Source organism: Chlorocebus sabaeus, chromosome 13 (genome assembly GCF_047675955.1).
Source record: "Chlorocebus sabaeus isolate Y175 chromosome 13, mChlSab1.0.hap1, whole genome shotgun sequence".
Taxonomy (NCBI): domain Eukaryota; kingdom Metazoa; phylum Chordata; class Mammalia; order Primates; family Cercopithecidae; genus Chlorocebus; species Chlorocebus sabaeus.
This window is the reverse complement of record NC_132916.1, coordinates 39,172,709-39,190,527: the sequence shown is the minus strand read 5'-3', so window position 1 is coordinate 39,190,527 and position 17,819 is coordinate 39,172,709. Positions and strand designations below refer to the sequence as shown.

General features: G+C 34.3%; 1 long non-coding RNA gene across 1 annotated transcript in view; it reads left to right on the top strand.

The window, feature by feature from the left end:
• LOC103240529 (uncharacterized) overlaps positions 1-3,325 on the top strand; it is a 377,357-nt gene extending 374,032 nt beyond the window's left edge. Inside the window, exon 8 of the long non-coding RNA XR_012095030.1 lies at positions 11-3,325. This is a non-coding gene — a long non-coding RNA (uncharacterized lncRNA). The remainder of the gene's footprint in view (positions 1-10) is intronic.
• Positions 3,326-17,819: the final 14,494 nt, after the last annotated feature.

The window sequence follows — 17,819 nt, the reverse complement described above, 5'->3', positions numbered from 1 at the left end:
TCTTTTGCAGTCTCTTTTGGCCAAGTAAACATGCTCACTCTTAAAAGTATAGATATGTTTTCATGTCACTGACCAACATAATTGGAAGAGAAGCAACTGAATTTTTTCAAAATCCTACACAATGTAAAACAATAGCTCCACTTGGGGACAAGTTGGTGACTGGAAAATCGTCAGTTTTCTAATTTCCACCAAGTTATGGATCTCTCGATGGAATCATGCATTTCAGTGAAACTTCACTGGATTATAGTGTGGCAGCTGTATGGATCATATAGGTTGGCATTCTGAACATTTATCCAAACTTATGGTCTTTTCATGCCTCATGCATAAACAACAAATTGTTCTCTCCTGTTGTCAGTGTTTTCCAATGCGCTAGTATTAGTTTCAGTGGTGCTGCTATCTCATTTTACCAAAGACCAGGACTACTATAAATTATGTCTACATTAATTTATTTGGACATAGATTGGAGAAATTTTATCTGAAGAATATGCCTTCTCTTTCTGCCTCTCTCTCTTTCTCTCTGAACCTCCCAGTAAAACAGTTTTCCAGAAAAAAACACTGGACCAATTTGGCTTAAGTAGGTTTTCTTTGTAGCAATCATAAATATTATCATTGCTTCCATTCATTTCACTAATCATATATTCACAGATATGAAATACTGATGCCTATACATTGATCTCTAAGGAAACTTTATACTTGTGTTGAATAAAGCTAACTCACAGACAAACTGACCATGGTAGTGGATCATGTATTACTATTTTTAAAAAGGAAAAATATAGATGACTTTAGAATCTGAATATGGATGTTCAGTATGGAATAAACAACTAGCATATTGCATAATCTTTCTATTGAAGATGCAAGTTAGAAAGAGACCTTCTCATTTTCCTGCTCTCTCTATCAGTAGCAGGGCATATGTTATTTTTATATGAATCAACACATATGTGTTTTTGGGGAGTGATGAGTTATGATGAGTTTCTCCCCCTCTTTCTGAGAAATCAAATGAACTTCAATTGCAAACTCTTTGTAGGCAAAATTAGTATCTACTTTGATTAACCTTGTATCATCCAGGATTATCACCACCACTTTGACACATTCTAGATATCAATAATTATTTTTGAAAGAATTAATTGATAGGTAAGTTTTGAGCCAGCAAATAGATTTTCAAAGTGCCATCACCTACTATGTTTAATGAACTCACATACAATGAATTAAAAATAATATAATGAGATACACAGCAATTATTTTCAATGTCAGCAGCAAATAGAAGGCTTGCAGTGTGATTTACTTCCTCTATCACCACCGCTGCTCCATATAAGACCACATCTCCCAACCCCACCAAAATCATTGTACAACTTAACTAAAAGCAGTATAAACAAAACATTTTGACAAGTCTTCTAATTCTCCATTCCAATTAGATATCTTATTTTAAAAAGATTGTGTCAACATTACTGTTTTACTGTTCTCTTGACAGGAAGGAAAATATTATTGCAAAGTGCTTCATCCACGTGGATGAAAAATAATTCTGTTTTGTTTATGGGTATTTAAGAAATCTTATGCTTTCTTATCTGTGCTTTACTGGGATGAACAGAAACATATCACAAGTAATAAATGTAGTAAAATATACAACATAAATTATCACATTCTGCTTTTTGCCCAAGTTCTTCAGTTCATCTTTTCCTTGAAATTATCTCTAATATTTTTCCATGCCAAATTTGATTATATAAGGCATACCCGTGTTTTAGCATTTAGAATGGACAATAACTCTCCTAGGACACCTTCCCCAATACCATGCTTCTCCAGTAACACTCCATGCACATCTCTATCCTTGCACTTGGTTTACTATATTGTAAATGTAACTGCTTTATTGAACAGGTTGAATTCACTGGGGTTATCAATGTAAAATTATTTAAAATTTTCTAATACTTTTAATTGTGCTCTGCTGAACCTTTATTTCTCCCTCTGGATTGTACAGTGCATTAATAACATGTTATTCTCATTCTGATTTCATAAAACTATTTATTCAAAGATTTAACCCTCTCCACCACCCCCTGCAACACACACACACAAATACACACAAACACACACACACAGTGATTGGACACAGTTCAAAATAGGAAATGAGATATTATTTTTCCTGTCTTATAAGTTTATTCAAACTTTACAACTGATTCTCTGAGGGTCTCTCTCCCCTACCTTTAATAAGGGAAAACAGTTGAACATCCAACTCTCACTAAAAGGGAGGTGTAGGAAGGCAAGTGAATAAAGTGAATAGCTTCTCTTCCTGAATGATATATTTAAACACAAGCTGAGCTCTTAGGCTCAGTGTCCCATTCATATGCTTCTCCAGGTGAAGACCCGGTGAAGTCTTCTTTGAACTTAGTCCTACATAATTTAAGGGAGAACTATTTATCTCCACTCTAATTCTATCTATATGCACTATTAAAAACAACAGCAACTGTTACCACAGCAAATAAAAAATTAAAAAAAAAAACTCTTGAGAATAAGTTCTAGTGTTTTATAACATTGTAGGGTGACTACAGTTAACAACAGTTTATTGTATATTCAAATAGCTAGAAGAGAGGAGTTTCAGTGTTCCCAACACAAAAAAATGATAAATGTTTGAGGTGATAGATTTGCTAATCACTCTGATTTGATCATTACATTGTACACATGTAGCAAAATATTACACTGTGCCCCATAAATATGTATCAATTAAAGCTGATAATATACATGAGTAAATTTTAAAAATAAAACAAAACCTCTGGGAGAAGTATATTTAAATCATTATCTCATGCCACTATTCACCTGTTAAAAGAATTATGTCTTTCTCTGTCATGGTACCATTCCTAGAGTATACACCCAATGAAGCTACGGCTGTGGCTTCTTTATCTTTGTATTTCCAAGTAACATGCAATACTATAGATTATATTAAATGCTTCTTTAATAAATGCCTGAGTGAAATTAATTCTATATTAAATTTAAAACCTCATGAAATATCTATTTCAATAATAACCTGGGAATGTCAATGTGTACTACATGGAATTACGCTAAGTGCTTTACAGTTACTGTCTTGAGGCTTCAAACAACTTTACAAAAAAGTTATGATGATCATTACTTTATCATTAAATTGAAGCTCAGAAAAAATACGTTGCCCAGGTCATATCTTTAAAGGCAGATTCAGTATTCAAGCTGGCACATGTTTGATTTCCATTTACCTCATGTCTGCTCAGATAGTCTTCAAAACCCAGATAAAATTTGTTTTCAGTAAATGATATATTGGTATATTATGTGCATATGCACACATGCTCATAATATACACATGTATATATGAGTCATATACATATATTTATAATGTATATAGTACATTTTCATTAAAATGCCTGTATATATATTGCAATAATATATATAAACATAATTATATCATGTCTAGGTAATTGTGATTTTATATACATAATTTTGATTTTATTTTCTTATAAAAATATTGAAACAGCGAATGAAATTGCCTGAAAGTGACTCTAGAAGCTCATTCTAGGTTGACTAGATGATAAGCTAGTTGGGACCCGCTCCTTCCCTCAGTGGCAGGGAATGTACTCAAGCTCAACTTCTCAAAAAAATAAAACTGTCTCCTTCTAGCAGGGATGGCCACAACATTCTATAGACCCCAATAACATCTGTAAGAGCTGAGCAACAGGCATTTCCATTAGTCTCTTGTAAACGGCTGACACCACACTTCCAGGCTTTCTGGCAGCTTGTTTATTCTTCAAATGACAACAAAAATTCTTATACTTTTCCCTATAAGATGGGAAACTCATGAGAAAGATGTTCTCTTCACTAAAATGGAATTTTAACCTTATTTAATAGATGTTCTTGTATGTGTCACGATGGGAGGATGAGATCCTGGGGTGTGTGAATCTTTATCTTGCTTACCTTGCCTGGAGAGATACCCTTTCCCAGATGAGACCTTTAGCTTAGCTCATATAATATGATGTTGTGATGTCACTATGGACTCTAGAATGCACCTGGTGCAAAATAGAGAAATGATTTCAATAGGGAAACAATTTCAAACAATAGAGAACTGATCACAAAGGCACATATTGACCAAGATTTTAAGATGATAGAACCAGACAAAAGTCCCTTATCTTTCTTTCCTCTATATAATTAATCTTGACTTCAACACGACAAGCTGAAATCCAGGCTTACCTTTCTAAAGGTTTTCCGTCATCTTTGAAAGGCTGAAATCATAAGGAGAAGAAAAAGGGAGAAACAAACAAAAGAAAGAAGGAAAATAAACAACTACTAGAGTTCCCTAATAAACATAGTTCACTGCTGTTGTCAGTGAAAATTCAACGACCATTAACATCACCACTCTAAAAGAAAAATTACCCCCACTTCATCTATCAAATCAATATCTGCACAGAAGAGGGAAAGTATCATAGATTTTAAACAGCAAGCAGCTCAATAAATTGTCTGAGGTTCCCAAGCCACATTAATCAGATGCTTGTTTTAACTGATATTACTGCAACACATTCACAAATTGTATTGGATATTAACCTCTGTTATTTCAAAGACATTTTTAAAACCCCTATTATTTAAAATAATAAAATTATGTTTATAATTATATGGAGGTGAGGGACTAGGGTGGTGAGGCATTTACATATCTCCTCAGTAGCATTCAAAGTTTATTTTATGATGCATGAATTAAATAAATATATTAATGTTGAAAAAACTTTGATTTATGTACTATCATTAAAATGATGCAGCATTGTTTTGTCATATTGGATACTTCATTTTTCTTGCTTACTGATTCTAGTTCTGTTATTGGTACATTGTATATGCTTCTTGGACTTCAGTCATTGAATGCCTTTAAGCTATTTAAAAGGAAAATCTCCTTTTTCTTTACTTGCTTTTTCATTCGTAAGTTATGAATATTTTCCCAGAATATACTGATGGGGGCTCACCAGGTATGAAGCCATCATTAACTAAACCACCTGGGCCCCATGCCTGATGAAGTGGGGTAATTTTAACCCACTATGTCCTCCCATATACCTTCAAGTGCAAAGCCTGGATTTCTCTGAAGTGAGATGTCTGCTCACACAGTGCCTTTCTTGAAGATACTTTGCTCTCAGCTGGACTCACCTTTGGTAGGAGCCAGTTACATCCCTGCTGAGTATAGGTATACATAGAAAGGGCAAGGAAGCAATGTTTTGCCTTCTGGAAATAGATTATTCATCATGAACAAGGAGATGAGACACAAGCACTAAAATGCTGAATGAAATTAATAAGACATTAAGCATTTGCAAAGAGAAAGTTATTTTGCAGACAAAGATATGATGTGACTATTTAGAACTAGATGGGCCATTTTATTAAATAGTTTCCTTGGTGCTCAGGGAGGGAAAGATAATCTTTCCAGAGATTCTGTGAGTTGGATTTCTCTTGATTCTTCTTCTAATTTACCCAAGAACCTGAGTGACCCAGGCCATTGATGAGGAAGCAAGTGCCAATGACTGATAATAGGTATCAGGAATTGGACCAGGTGAAAAAGTAGCATAGACATGGTCTTCTCCTTCTTAAAGCTTTGAGTATGACAGGGAGAACAAGTCATTTAAGTAACATACAAAGAAATAAGAAAACATTATAAGTGAGTTAAATCTCATGTATCCCGATTTCTGAAGAGGGAGCTTTGATGCGACTGGTAATTGGGGGTGATTGGTATTCAATTTTTGTTGTTATATTTTATTGTTCTTATTGTTTGTGATTTTACAATATGCTGAGATTGGCCTCTCAATTGGAAATAAATGTTCTACAAAGGACCAGTAACATTAGATTACACATGCAATTGTGAGGAAGCATGGAAAGGGAAATAGAAGCGGAATAAAAGCAGAATACAACTGCACATGCACCATTCCATGACAAACAGAAGGTGTCTTAAAAAAAAATTATGCTTGCTGGGTATGGTAGCTCACCTCTGTAATCCCAGCACTTTGGGAGGCTGAGGCGGGTGGATCATGAGGTCAAGAGATCGAGACCAGCCTGGCCAACATTATGAAACCCCGTCTCTACTAAAAATACAAAAATTAGCTGGGCGTGGTGGCAGACATCTCTAATCCCAGCTACTTGGGAGGCCAAAGCAGGAGAATCACTTGAACCCAGAAGGCGGAGGTTGCAGTGAGCTGAGATCGTGCCACTGCACCACTGCACTCCAGCCTGGGTGACAGAGGGAGACTCCTGTCTCAAAAAAAAAAAAAAAAAAAAAAAAAAAAAAAAAATATATATATATATATATATATATATATATATATATATATATATGTTTAAACTTATACCTCACATGTAAATAAGAATTACCCAAAGTAAGGTAGCAGGAATGAGTGTCTCACTCAAAAGATGTATGAAGGTCCATAAATGAGAGGAAGTTCTAAATATTAGGGAACTAAGAGTATTTCACATCTTTATGGCCAAATTTATTGTATATTGAAAGGGAGGGAAAGTAATAGTAGATTATGTCAGAGATATAGTCAGGGCTAACTCATCATGATAGGATACTTTTACTACAATAGTTTATAATTTTTCTTGAAAATTATGAGAAGTCACTGAATTCGCGCAATAAGGGAAGTGATAAGATTCGTGTTTTAGAAAGATTACTGTAGCTGGGAGGGCACGGCGGCTCATGCCTGTAATCCCAGCACTTTGGGAGGCCGAGGTGGGTGGATCAGGAGGTCAGGAGATGGGGACCATCCTGGCCAACCCGGTGAAACCCTGTTTCTGTTTAAAAAAATTACAAAATTTAGCCAGGCGTGGTGGCAGGCGCCTGTAGTCCCAGCTACTCGGGAGGCTGAGGCAGGAGAATGGCGTGAACCCAGGGGGCATAGCTTGCAGTGAGCAGAGATCGCGCCACTGCACTCCAGCCTGGGCGACAGAGTTAGACTCCATCTCAAACCAAACCAGAAAGAAAGAAAGAAAGAAAGAAAGAAAGAAAGAAAGAAAGAAAGAAAGAAAGAAAGAAAGAAAGAAAGAAAGAAAGAAAGAAAGAAGGAAGGAAGGAAGGAAGGAAGGAAGGAAGGAAGGAAGGAAGGAAGGAAGGAAGGAAGGAAGGAAGGAAGGAGAGAGAGAGAGAGAAAGAAAGAAAGGAAGGAAGGAAGGAAGGAAGGGAAGGAAGGGAAGGAAGGAAAGGAAGGAAAGGAAGGAAAGGAAGGAAAGGAAGGAAAGAAAGGAAAGAAAGGAAGAAAGAAAGAGAAAAGGAAAGGAAAGGAAGAAAGAAAAGAAAGATTACTGTAGCTGCAGTGTGGAAGTTTGGAAAGAATGAAAACAGTGGTATCAATCAGGACCCATCAGAAAATCAAAATTCGTTCTAGATATTACAACCAGATAATATACAGTTGACCCTTGAACAACGTGTGGGATTGAACTGAGTGGTGCCATAAATATGCAGATTTTTTTCAACCAAATGCCAATCGAAAATACATTATTTTCTTGATGTGAAACCTATGTATATGGAGGACTGACTTTTAACATAAGTGAGTTTGGCAGGGCCAACTGTGGGATTTCAGTAGTGCAGGTTTTGCTATATGCAGAGGTCTAGGAACCAATCCCCTGTGTAGACTGAGGGACAACTGTAATATTAAAGGCTGGGTTAAATAGGGGTTGAAAGATCAAAAGAGCAAAAAAGATTAGATTAAGATAACACAGACCCAGTAACTTCAGTATGTAGCTACCAGGCCTCGGGCTGGGAAATCATATTTTGAAGTTGTCAGTATGTAGAGGATTGAAAAAGAGCAGCAGTCTTTTACCGGAGGTTTCTAAGGCGTGGATGGCACACAGTTGGTACCGATACCTCGGAGCTTTGAGAAGAGGTCTTGCAAAGCTATGACTCAGACTTTGGGGAAAGTAGCACAGCCCATATTGTGTCCATACCTCTGAGGAGGTCACAAAGAAGCTGATTCTGGAGGAGCAGATGGAAGTACCAGCCAATGTCAGGATAAAGAGCTGTCGACAGTGACAGTGACAGTGTCAGGAGCACCAGATAAAGAGCAAAGAGCAAGTTCTTCCTAGTTTCCTCTTGTCTTCCTGCTTTACCCCTATTAGCAGAATCTAATTGGAAGACAGTTGACAATACAGAAATACAGTTTTTGAAATCCTACCTTCGTTATTAGAAAGTAGAACTTAGAAGGGCATATCAGGATCTGAGAGACAATAGCGTCTTAACTGGCACAGCCCACTCATGTGGCTATTCAGCACCATCCTATCCTTTTACACGTATTTGGATTTTCATACAATAATTCTAGCCCTATGTTTTCACTTTACAAAGTGAAATCATACTCAGATCAAATCCTTTCACAAAAAAGTGGAAATATAAAGTCTCCAGAGTCATTATATCCCCTTCTGTATGGTACTCAAAGTACTCATCTCTGGATGATCTTAATTATTTCTCTAATTCAGTCACTGTCTCATCTGAATTTTCCATAACCTGAAAAAATGGTATTGCAGCTAATAGGCTTTCAAGTAATTCTTGTAAAAAAAAAAAATGTTTGCTAGGAACAGAAACATTATAACGAGGAAGAAGATAATTTAAAATGATTCCAGAAATGCTTAGGATTTGCTTAGAAGTAGTGGGTAAAAAAGGAGATGTTAAGAATGATTCTCAAGTTTGCTTTGGGCAACTGGTGATTGTTATTGCCATTAACTAAAAGAGGTAAACCAGAGGAGGAGTAAGTTTGGCAGGGAATATGAACTCAACTTTTAAAATGATCTTGAAATTTACTTTACATTGACATGTAAAATTGATTCTTCGTTTTATAGTTATATGAAATGTGACCAATGCAAAAAGTTGTGTAACTAGTGCGTTAAAGATAAAAAATATTTCCATAACTTCAAAAATTATCTCATTCTGTTCTTTTGTAGTCAAATACTCCCTTTACTCCTACTCCCTGAGCAAAAATTGATGTTTTTGTCTCTAGAGTTCTGCTTTTTCCACAGTGTCATTTAAATGGAATCATACACTTAGTATAACTATTGTTAGTATACTGAGAGCACAGTATCAGGGTGAAGGGCTATTGATAGATTTACACTGACAGAAACAGCAGACAATAATTGCTATAGAGTTATGCAAATATTACCACAATCCAGTTTTAGTACTTTATATCACCTCAAAAAATTTTCCCAGTCTCATTTGCATCAATGTCTTCTGGCACCCTGCAGCCCCAGACAACCACTGATTTGTCTTCTGTTTCCATAAATCAATCTCTTCTGAGCATTTCATACAAATAAAATTATACAATATAGGGTCTTTGCATCTGGCTTCTTTTACTTAGCATTTTTTTTTTTTTTTGCAGATGAACCACGTTGTAAGATATATCAGAATTTTGTTTATTTTTATTGCCGAATAATATTCTATTATATGGATATAGAACATTTTGTTTATTTACCAATTGATGGACATAGTGGTTGTTTCTAGTTTTTGTCTACTATAAATAATACTGCTACAAATATTCATTAACAAGTTTTTGCATGGACATATGTTTATATTTCTTTGGAGTAGATTCTTAGGAGATTAATTATTGGGTTTCATGGTAAGCTTATACTTAACATTTTAAGAAAATGACAAAATGTTTTATGTTGTTGTAAAATTTACATTCCCATAAGAAAGGTATGAGAGTTTCTGTTTCTCCACACTTTGGCTGACATCTGGTGTTGTCATGTTTTGTTAAAGCCATTTTTGGTGCACAGTGTTACCACACTGTGGTCTTAATTTGCATTCTCATAATGATATTGCATTCTCATAATGATATTGAGCAACTTTCCATATCCTTATTTAGATATGTATACATTCTTTGGTAATGTGTCTCTTCAAATATTTTGTGCATTTTTATGTTTGTTTGCTTTCTAATTTTGAGTTTCAGAGTTCATAATATATTTTGGATACAAGTTATTTGTCAGATATATGATTTGCAAATATTTTCTCCAACTCTAGCTTGTTTTTTATTCTGTTACAGGTCACGTGTTCAGATTAGAATCAGAAAAATACAGATTCTACACATGTGTTTCTAGATATATAGTTAAGTATTTTATTTTTGCAAGTTATTTTAAATGTTACTGCCTTCTGAAATTTTGAATTTCAATTGTTAATTTACACAAATTACAAATAGATTTAAATCTTGTATTTTGACCTTTTGTTTTCTGGCTAAACTTAGTTATTTCTTCTGGGAAATTTTTGTAGATTTTTTGTTTGTTTGTTTTTTACAGAAACAATCATGTTTTCTTAATAGGCATGTCTTTTGTTTTTCTTGCCTTATTGCTCTAGTTAGGACATGCAACGCAGTGTTGAATAGAATTGTGCAAAGCAGACTCCCTAGTCTTTCTTTTTTATCTGAGATGGAAAATATTCTGTATTTTACCACTGAGTATCATGTTCACATGAGATTTATTCATAGTAGTTATTTATCAAGTTAAGGAAGTTCCTTTCTATTCGTACTTGGTGGAGAGATGTTTTGTTAAAAGCTTTTTCTAAATCTATTTATATAATTATGTGGTGAGCTACTTTTTTTGCATTTATAGGATAATTTTTATTTAGTCATTGTGTATTATCCTTTTTGTATATTACTCACATTCAATTTGTTGATATTGAACTTGAGTCTTCTTTATTAGGGGAATTTTATTATAGGAATTGAATTCCTATAATTGATATAGGACTATTCGGGTAAGGTTATCCTTTTTTTGAGTATGTCTTGATAGTCTGTGTCTTTCATGAAACTTATTCATCTAAGTTGTCAAAATTTGTAGCTATAGAGTTGCTTGTAGAACTCTCTTATTATTGTTTTCATGTGTGAAGGATCTGTAGTAATAATCCCTTTTTCATTCCTAACACAGGTAATTTGTGTCTTCTCTCTTTTGGTCATTCTGGCTGGGAGTTTATCAAAGAATATTATCCAGAACAAGCTTTAAGATTCTTTGATTTTTTTTTCTATTGTTTTTCTTTAATCAACTTAATTATTATCTGCTCTTATACTTACTACTTTCTAACTTTTTCTTCCTTTGGGTTCATTTGCTATCTGTTCTCTAATTTCATAATGTGGAGGCCTGGATTTATAATTTAAGAACCTTTTATTCCTTTCTACAGTGTTTTAAAGTAACTGTTCCTTTCTATAAGTGTTTCTGTAACCATGCTACAAGTTTGCCTTAAAACATGACAGTCTACAAATTTTGATTCCTACTAGATTTCGTTATTGTATCTTTAGTTTTATTTGGGAAACATATTTTCTAACTTCCTTGGACTTATGGGTTATTTAGATGTATGTGATTTATTATTAGATATATGTAATTTCCAATATGTGTGTAGCTTCCAAATACATTTCTGTTATTAAATTCTCGTTTAATTCATTAGTCTCAAACCATAATTTATATGACTTTAATACTTTTAAATTTATTAAGGCTTTTCTTATAGCTTATGCTATGATCAAACTTGGTGAATATTTTATGTACAATTGAAATAAAAGTGTTTTCACACTGGAGCCTATCGAAGAGTGGAGGGTAAGAAGAGGGAGAGGATCAGGAAAAACAACTAATGGGTACTAGGCTTAATACCTGGGTGATGAAATAATGTGTACAACAAACCCCTATGACATAAGTTTACCTATGTAACAAACTGGCATATGTACCCCTGAACTTAAAATAAAAGCTAATTAAAAAAAAAATAACATAAAGAAAGTGCTTTTTCTACCAAACACCGCATGTTATCACTCATAGGTGGGAATTGAACAATGAGAACACTTGGACACAGGAAGGGGAACATCACACACCAGGACCTGTTGTGGTGTCAGGGGAGGGGGGAGGTCTAGCATTAGGAGATATACCTAACGTAAATGATGAGTTAACGGGTGCAGCACACCAAATGGCACATGTATACATATGTAACAAACCTGCACATTGTGCACATGTACCCTAGAACATAAAGTATAATAATAATAATAAAAATAAAAGAATACATTGATATAAAATGAAAATAAAGAAAGAAAGTGTTTTCTCTTTCACTTATTTGGAATAGGTCTATGTATAAATCAATTAGGTTAATTAGGTTGATAATGTTTAGTTCGTCTATAATCTTGTTTATTTTTTGTTAACTTCATTGACTATGAAGAAAGAAATGGCAAAATCTTCATTTATAATTGTGGATTAACCACATTTAATTTCAACTTCTTCAGTTTTGCTTTATATCTCTTGAACATCTCTATACAAACATTTACTATTATGTCTTCTTGTGAATTTACCTCTGTCATTATGTAATTTCTCTCTATATTCCTGATGATTTTCTTTGTTCTAAAATTTAATTTGTCTACTACTGATATAGCTACTACAGACTTATTTTGATTAATGTTTGCGTAATGTTTTCTTTTATTTTTTAACAAGTTAGAAATTTTATTTTATTTTCTTTTATTATACTCTAAGTTCTGGGGTACATGTGCAGAACCTGCAGGTTTGTTACATAGGTATACATGTGCCATAGTAGTTTGCTGTACCCATTAACCTGTCATCTACATTAGGTATTTTTCCTAATGCTATCCCTCCCCAGCCCCCCAACCCCCAACAGGCTCCAGTGTGTGATGTCCGCTCCCTGTGTCCATGTGTTCTCACTGATCAATTCCCACTTATGAGTAAGAACATGTGGTGTTTGGTTTTCTGTTCTTGTATTCGTTTGCTGAGAAGGATGGTTTCCATCATCATCCGTATCCCTGCAAAGACATGATCTCATTCTTTTTTTTGGCTGCATGTATTCCATGGTGTATATGTGCCACATTTGCTTTATCCAGTCTATCATTGATGAGCATTTGTGTTGGTTCCAAGTCTTTGCTATTGTGAACAGTGTTTCAATAAATGTATGTGTGCATGTATCTTTATAGCAGAATGATTCATAATCTTTTGGGTATATACCCAGTCATGGGATTGCTGGGTCAAATGGTAATTCTAGTCCTAGATCCTTGAGGAATTGCCACACTGTCTTCTACAGTGGTTGAACTAATTTACACTCCCAGCAACCGTGTAAAAGCATTCCTATTTCTCCACATCCTCTCCAGCATCTGTTGTTTCCTGACTTTTTAATGACTGTGTTTCTAACTGGCATGAGATGGTATCTCATTATGGTTTTCACTTGCATTTATCTAATGACTAATGGTGATGAGCTTTTTTTCATGTTTGTTGACTGCATGAATTCTTCTTTTGAGAAGTGTCTGTTCATATCCTTCACTCACTTTTTGATGGGTTTTTTTTGTTTTTTCCTTGTAAGTTTATTTAAGTTCTTTGTTGATTCTGGATATAAACTCTTTGTCAGATGGATAGATTGCAAAAATTTTCTCCCATTCTGTAGGTTGCCTGTTCTCTCTGACGGCAGTTTCTTTTGCTGCGCAGAAGCTCTTTAGTTTAATCAGATCCCATTTGTCAATTTTGGCTTTTGTTGCCATTGCTTTTGGTGTTTTAGTCATAAAGTCTTTTCCCATGCCTATGTCCTGAATAGTATTGCCTAGATTTTCTTCTAGGGTTTTTTATGATTTTAGGTCTTACATTTAAGTCTTTAATCCATCTTGAGTTAACTTTTGTGTAAGGTATAAGGAAAGAATCCAGTTTTAGCTTTCTGCATATGGCTAGCCAGTATTCCCAACACCATTTATTTAACAGGGAATCATTTCCTCATTGCTTGTTTTTGTCATGTTTGCCAAAGATCAGATGGTTGTAGATGTGTGGCATTATTTCTGAGGCCTCTGTTCTATTCCATTGGTTTATATATCTGTTTTGGTACCAGTAACATGCTGTTTTTGTTACTCTAGACTTGTAGTATAGTTTGAAGTCAGGGAGTGATGCCTCCAGCTTTGTTCTTTTTGCACAGGATAGTCTTCCTTTTATCTTTGATTTGTCTATAGTATATTTAAAGATTTTTTTAAGGTAATATGTCATTGACTTTTGTTATTTTACACAGTCTAACTTTTTTGTGTGTTTTAATGTGTGCATTTAGACCATTTAACTATAATGTAGTTATCAATATGGTTATTTTTTTTATTCACCATTTAATGATTTGTTTTAGTTGTCCTCTCTCTTTTGGTTCCTTCTTTCACAATTTCCTATTATTTTTAATGGGTTTTAGAATTTTGTTTTAACTTATCTATTTGTATTTTGTATATTTCTTTCTATTTTTTTTTTTTTTTTGTATTTTCTCTGAGGATCAAAATTTACAAACCTAGCTTTTTATATTTTCTTCAGAATTACTATTTTACTGCTTCAATTAAAATGTAGAAAACTTACAACTCTACAGGCCACTAAATCACTCACTTTTCGTTAAAATTATCATATGTGTTAGACCTATATACATTGAAAACATCACCAGGAAGTATTATAGTTGATCTTTGAACAGTATAGGAGTTGGGGCATTGATCACCCCTGCAGCTGAAAATCCATGTGTAAATTTTGACTCCCCAAAATCTGAACTACTAATAGCCTTCTGTCGACTGGAAGCCTTACAGATAACATAAACTGTCAATTAGCTCATATTTTGTATGTTATATGTATTTTGTACTGTATTCTTACAATACAGTAAGCCACAGAAAATAAAATCCTAATTAGAAAAATCATGAGAGAAAAATATATTTACTATTTATTAAGTGGGAGTGGACCATCATAAAGGTCTTTATCCTCCTAATCTTTATGTTGAGTAGGCTGAGGAGGAGGAGAAACAGGAGGGGTTGTCTTGCTGTCTCAGGTGGCAGTGGAGGGAAAAGGTGGTGGAGGTGGAAGCGGGGACAGGAGAGGCAGGCATATTCTTTGTAATTTTTATTGAAAAAAATCTGGATATAAGTGGACCCAGGCAGTTCAAACGCATGTTGTTAAAGGTTCAACAGTATATACTTTTTGCTTTGTCTTTCATATTTTGAAGGACTCAAGAGGAGAAAGTCTATTCTAATTACCCAAAAGCATACCATTTTGGTTACTCCTTTTTCACTCCTTACATTCCAAGTTTTCTTCTGTTAAAATTTCCCTTCCATTTGAAGAACTTTATTTAGCACTTCTTTTATAGCAGGTCTGTTGGCAACAGATTTTCTTAATTTTTCTTCATCTGAAAATTTCAAATTTGTTTTTCCTGAAAGGTATTTTAAATGAATATAGAAGTTTGTGTTGACATTTTTGTTGTTGTTTCTATACTAATACCACTTAAGAATGATATATTCTCTGTCTGTCTTCTGTCCTCTTTCATTTTTTCCTGTAAGTAATCCAAATGAAAGTGCAACTCTCTTATATGCAGTGTATCATTTTCTCTGTTTGCTTTCAAGGTTTATTTATGTTTGGTTTTTAGCAGCTCTATTTTGATGACTCTGAGCATGATTTTCCTTGAGTTTATCCCTTTGAGTATTAGATGAGCTTTGAATCCGTATGTTTTTCTTTCAACAAATTTGGGGTCTTTGGCACCATTGTTTTGTAAATTTTTTTATGTATCAGTCTCTTTTTATTTTACTTTCCTCAGTAATTCAATGTTAGAACTTTTGATATTGACCCACTGTTCACTGAGTCTCTGTTCATGTTTTTTAAAAAAATCTTTGTTGTTTCTGCTTTTCAAAGTGACTGATTTCTATTGATCTAGCTTTACATTCATTGATTATTTACTCCGTTATCTCTCCCACTCAATTGAACCCAGTGAATTTTTCTTTCAGATCTAAACTTTTCAGTCCCTTAGTCCCTATTTGTTTACTTTTTTGTCTCTCTCTCTCTCTCTCTCTCTTTGTCTTACACACATACACACACCACATGCACACACAGACACACCACTCAGCAAAACATATTTATTTCCATAAATTTCAGGAATCCTTCTTTATCTCATAAAGAATGATTATAATAACTGCTTTTTAAGTCTTCGATAATTTCTGGTTTTGGCATCTGTTTATGTTTTTCCCCTTTGAATTGGTGAGATTGTCCCCCTTCTTTTGGATTATGTTTTAGATATTTCATATCATGTTGTGGAGCTCTAGGTCCTATTAAAACTCTGTGAAGAATGTTGATATGTGTATGTGTGTGTGTGTGTGTATGTGTGTGTGTTTGCTGTCAATAAACCCGGTTAGATTTAGAATCCAACTCTGATCTCACCTTCTGTGTGCTGTGGTTATAATGTCAAGTTCAGTTTTCACACTCAGTGATATGTTTTTTAGATCTGTACTATGCATATACCACCCTGAGGTTAATCTAGGTATGGTCAATGGTTTATATAACAGCCTGTGCTGTGTTTGTTTAGACCTAGTCCACGCATGTGCAGTTGAAGACTTGGTACATCTGTGAGTCCAGGACTTGAGTTTTTGTGCACACAGAACTAGTGAATGAAATTCTTTAGCTTCCTCCACTTTTTCGTTTTATTTTTCTCTACATTTTCCATATACCAGAATTCCCTTTTTTTAATTCATCTAGTTGGAAAAAAAGATTATTTCATAGTTTTATTCCCTGTGCACTTGTACATCTGTGTGCAACTGGGCTGTCCTATAGAAAACATAGTAATTAAAAAGAGTGAAAAAAGAGTTTACAACACACATAAGTTTGTTCTCAAGAGGCAATTTTCTTGATTTCTCTGGCCAGAGGGGTTGATTTTTCTCCTTGGATTTCACATACCCACACTGTTGTTTTTATTGGGGTAGTGTAGCTAGCAGAGAGATTAATCTCAAATCAAAGCTGAAAATTAAAGAAAACAAATAAACAGGAAACTTGACAGTGATTTCTGTTTTTCACCTTTTGACTTCTCTTGCCAATTTTCCAGTTATTGCTTAGTTTTATGTCTTCTGTTAGCTGTTTTTCATATTGTGCTCAGTTGACAGTTTTAATTAGTGAAGGGCATAGGCTGTAGTGGGCCTACTCCATCTTGATTAGCACTAGAAGTAAATAATGTGATTTTGAAGGACCTATGAGAGATTCAAATAATTATATCTAGTGAAGTATATGAGTCTGGATCTTAGAGTTTCTATTGAATTCAATTTGGGATTCATATATAAGTATATGGTAATTACATTTCTAGGAATAAATGAGAGTACCCAATTGGTGAGTGTAGATGAATAAGAAGAGAGCACAATCTTGGTGCTAGCAACATTTAGGTAACATTTCAAGGAAGGGATGCATGCAGTCAGGCTGAAAGGGAATGAGAGATATTGGTGCATTACAAGGAAATCACAGAGTATGAATTCTTAACAGCTAGAAAGTTGAATGCTACAGAAGCTAAGAAAAAGAAAGCTTTGTAAAGCAAGAAATTGTTAAAAGTTTGAAATTCTACCCAGAGATCAAGAAGTGTGACATCTGAAAAGTACCCATTTGATTTCAGGACAAATATATCATTGGTGGCCTTGAGAAAAGCAGTTTAAGTGAAGTTTTGTGTCCCAAATAACGGTAATTTGTCTGGTGAGAGGGAGGTGAAGTAGATGCCACAAGTTTAGACAACACAAACAAGAAATTTGGCTGTAAAGGGAACGAGATAGGGCAGCAGGTAGAGGGGAAGTTGCTTTTGGGGAGAGTAAGAGATTCTTCTGGTTTTATTTTAGTAGATTGTTTTATTCCTGAACTGGATTTGCCTTAGTATAGTACCTTAAAATACCAATGAGAAAAAAAAAAAAAAAAAAAAAAAAAAAAAAAAAAAAAAAAAAAAAAAAAAAAAACAGTATATAAGAAAAGCTTAGAGACAGAGAACAAAGAGAAAATAATATAAAGAATGAAATCCCTGAGATGATGGTAGGGAAAGAGATCATAAGCACAGGTGGAGGTATTAGTTAAGAATGAACAAAGGACAACTCTTCAGAATAGCACTGAAAATTTTTCCTCAG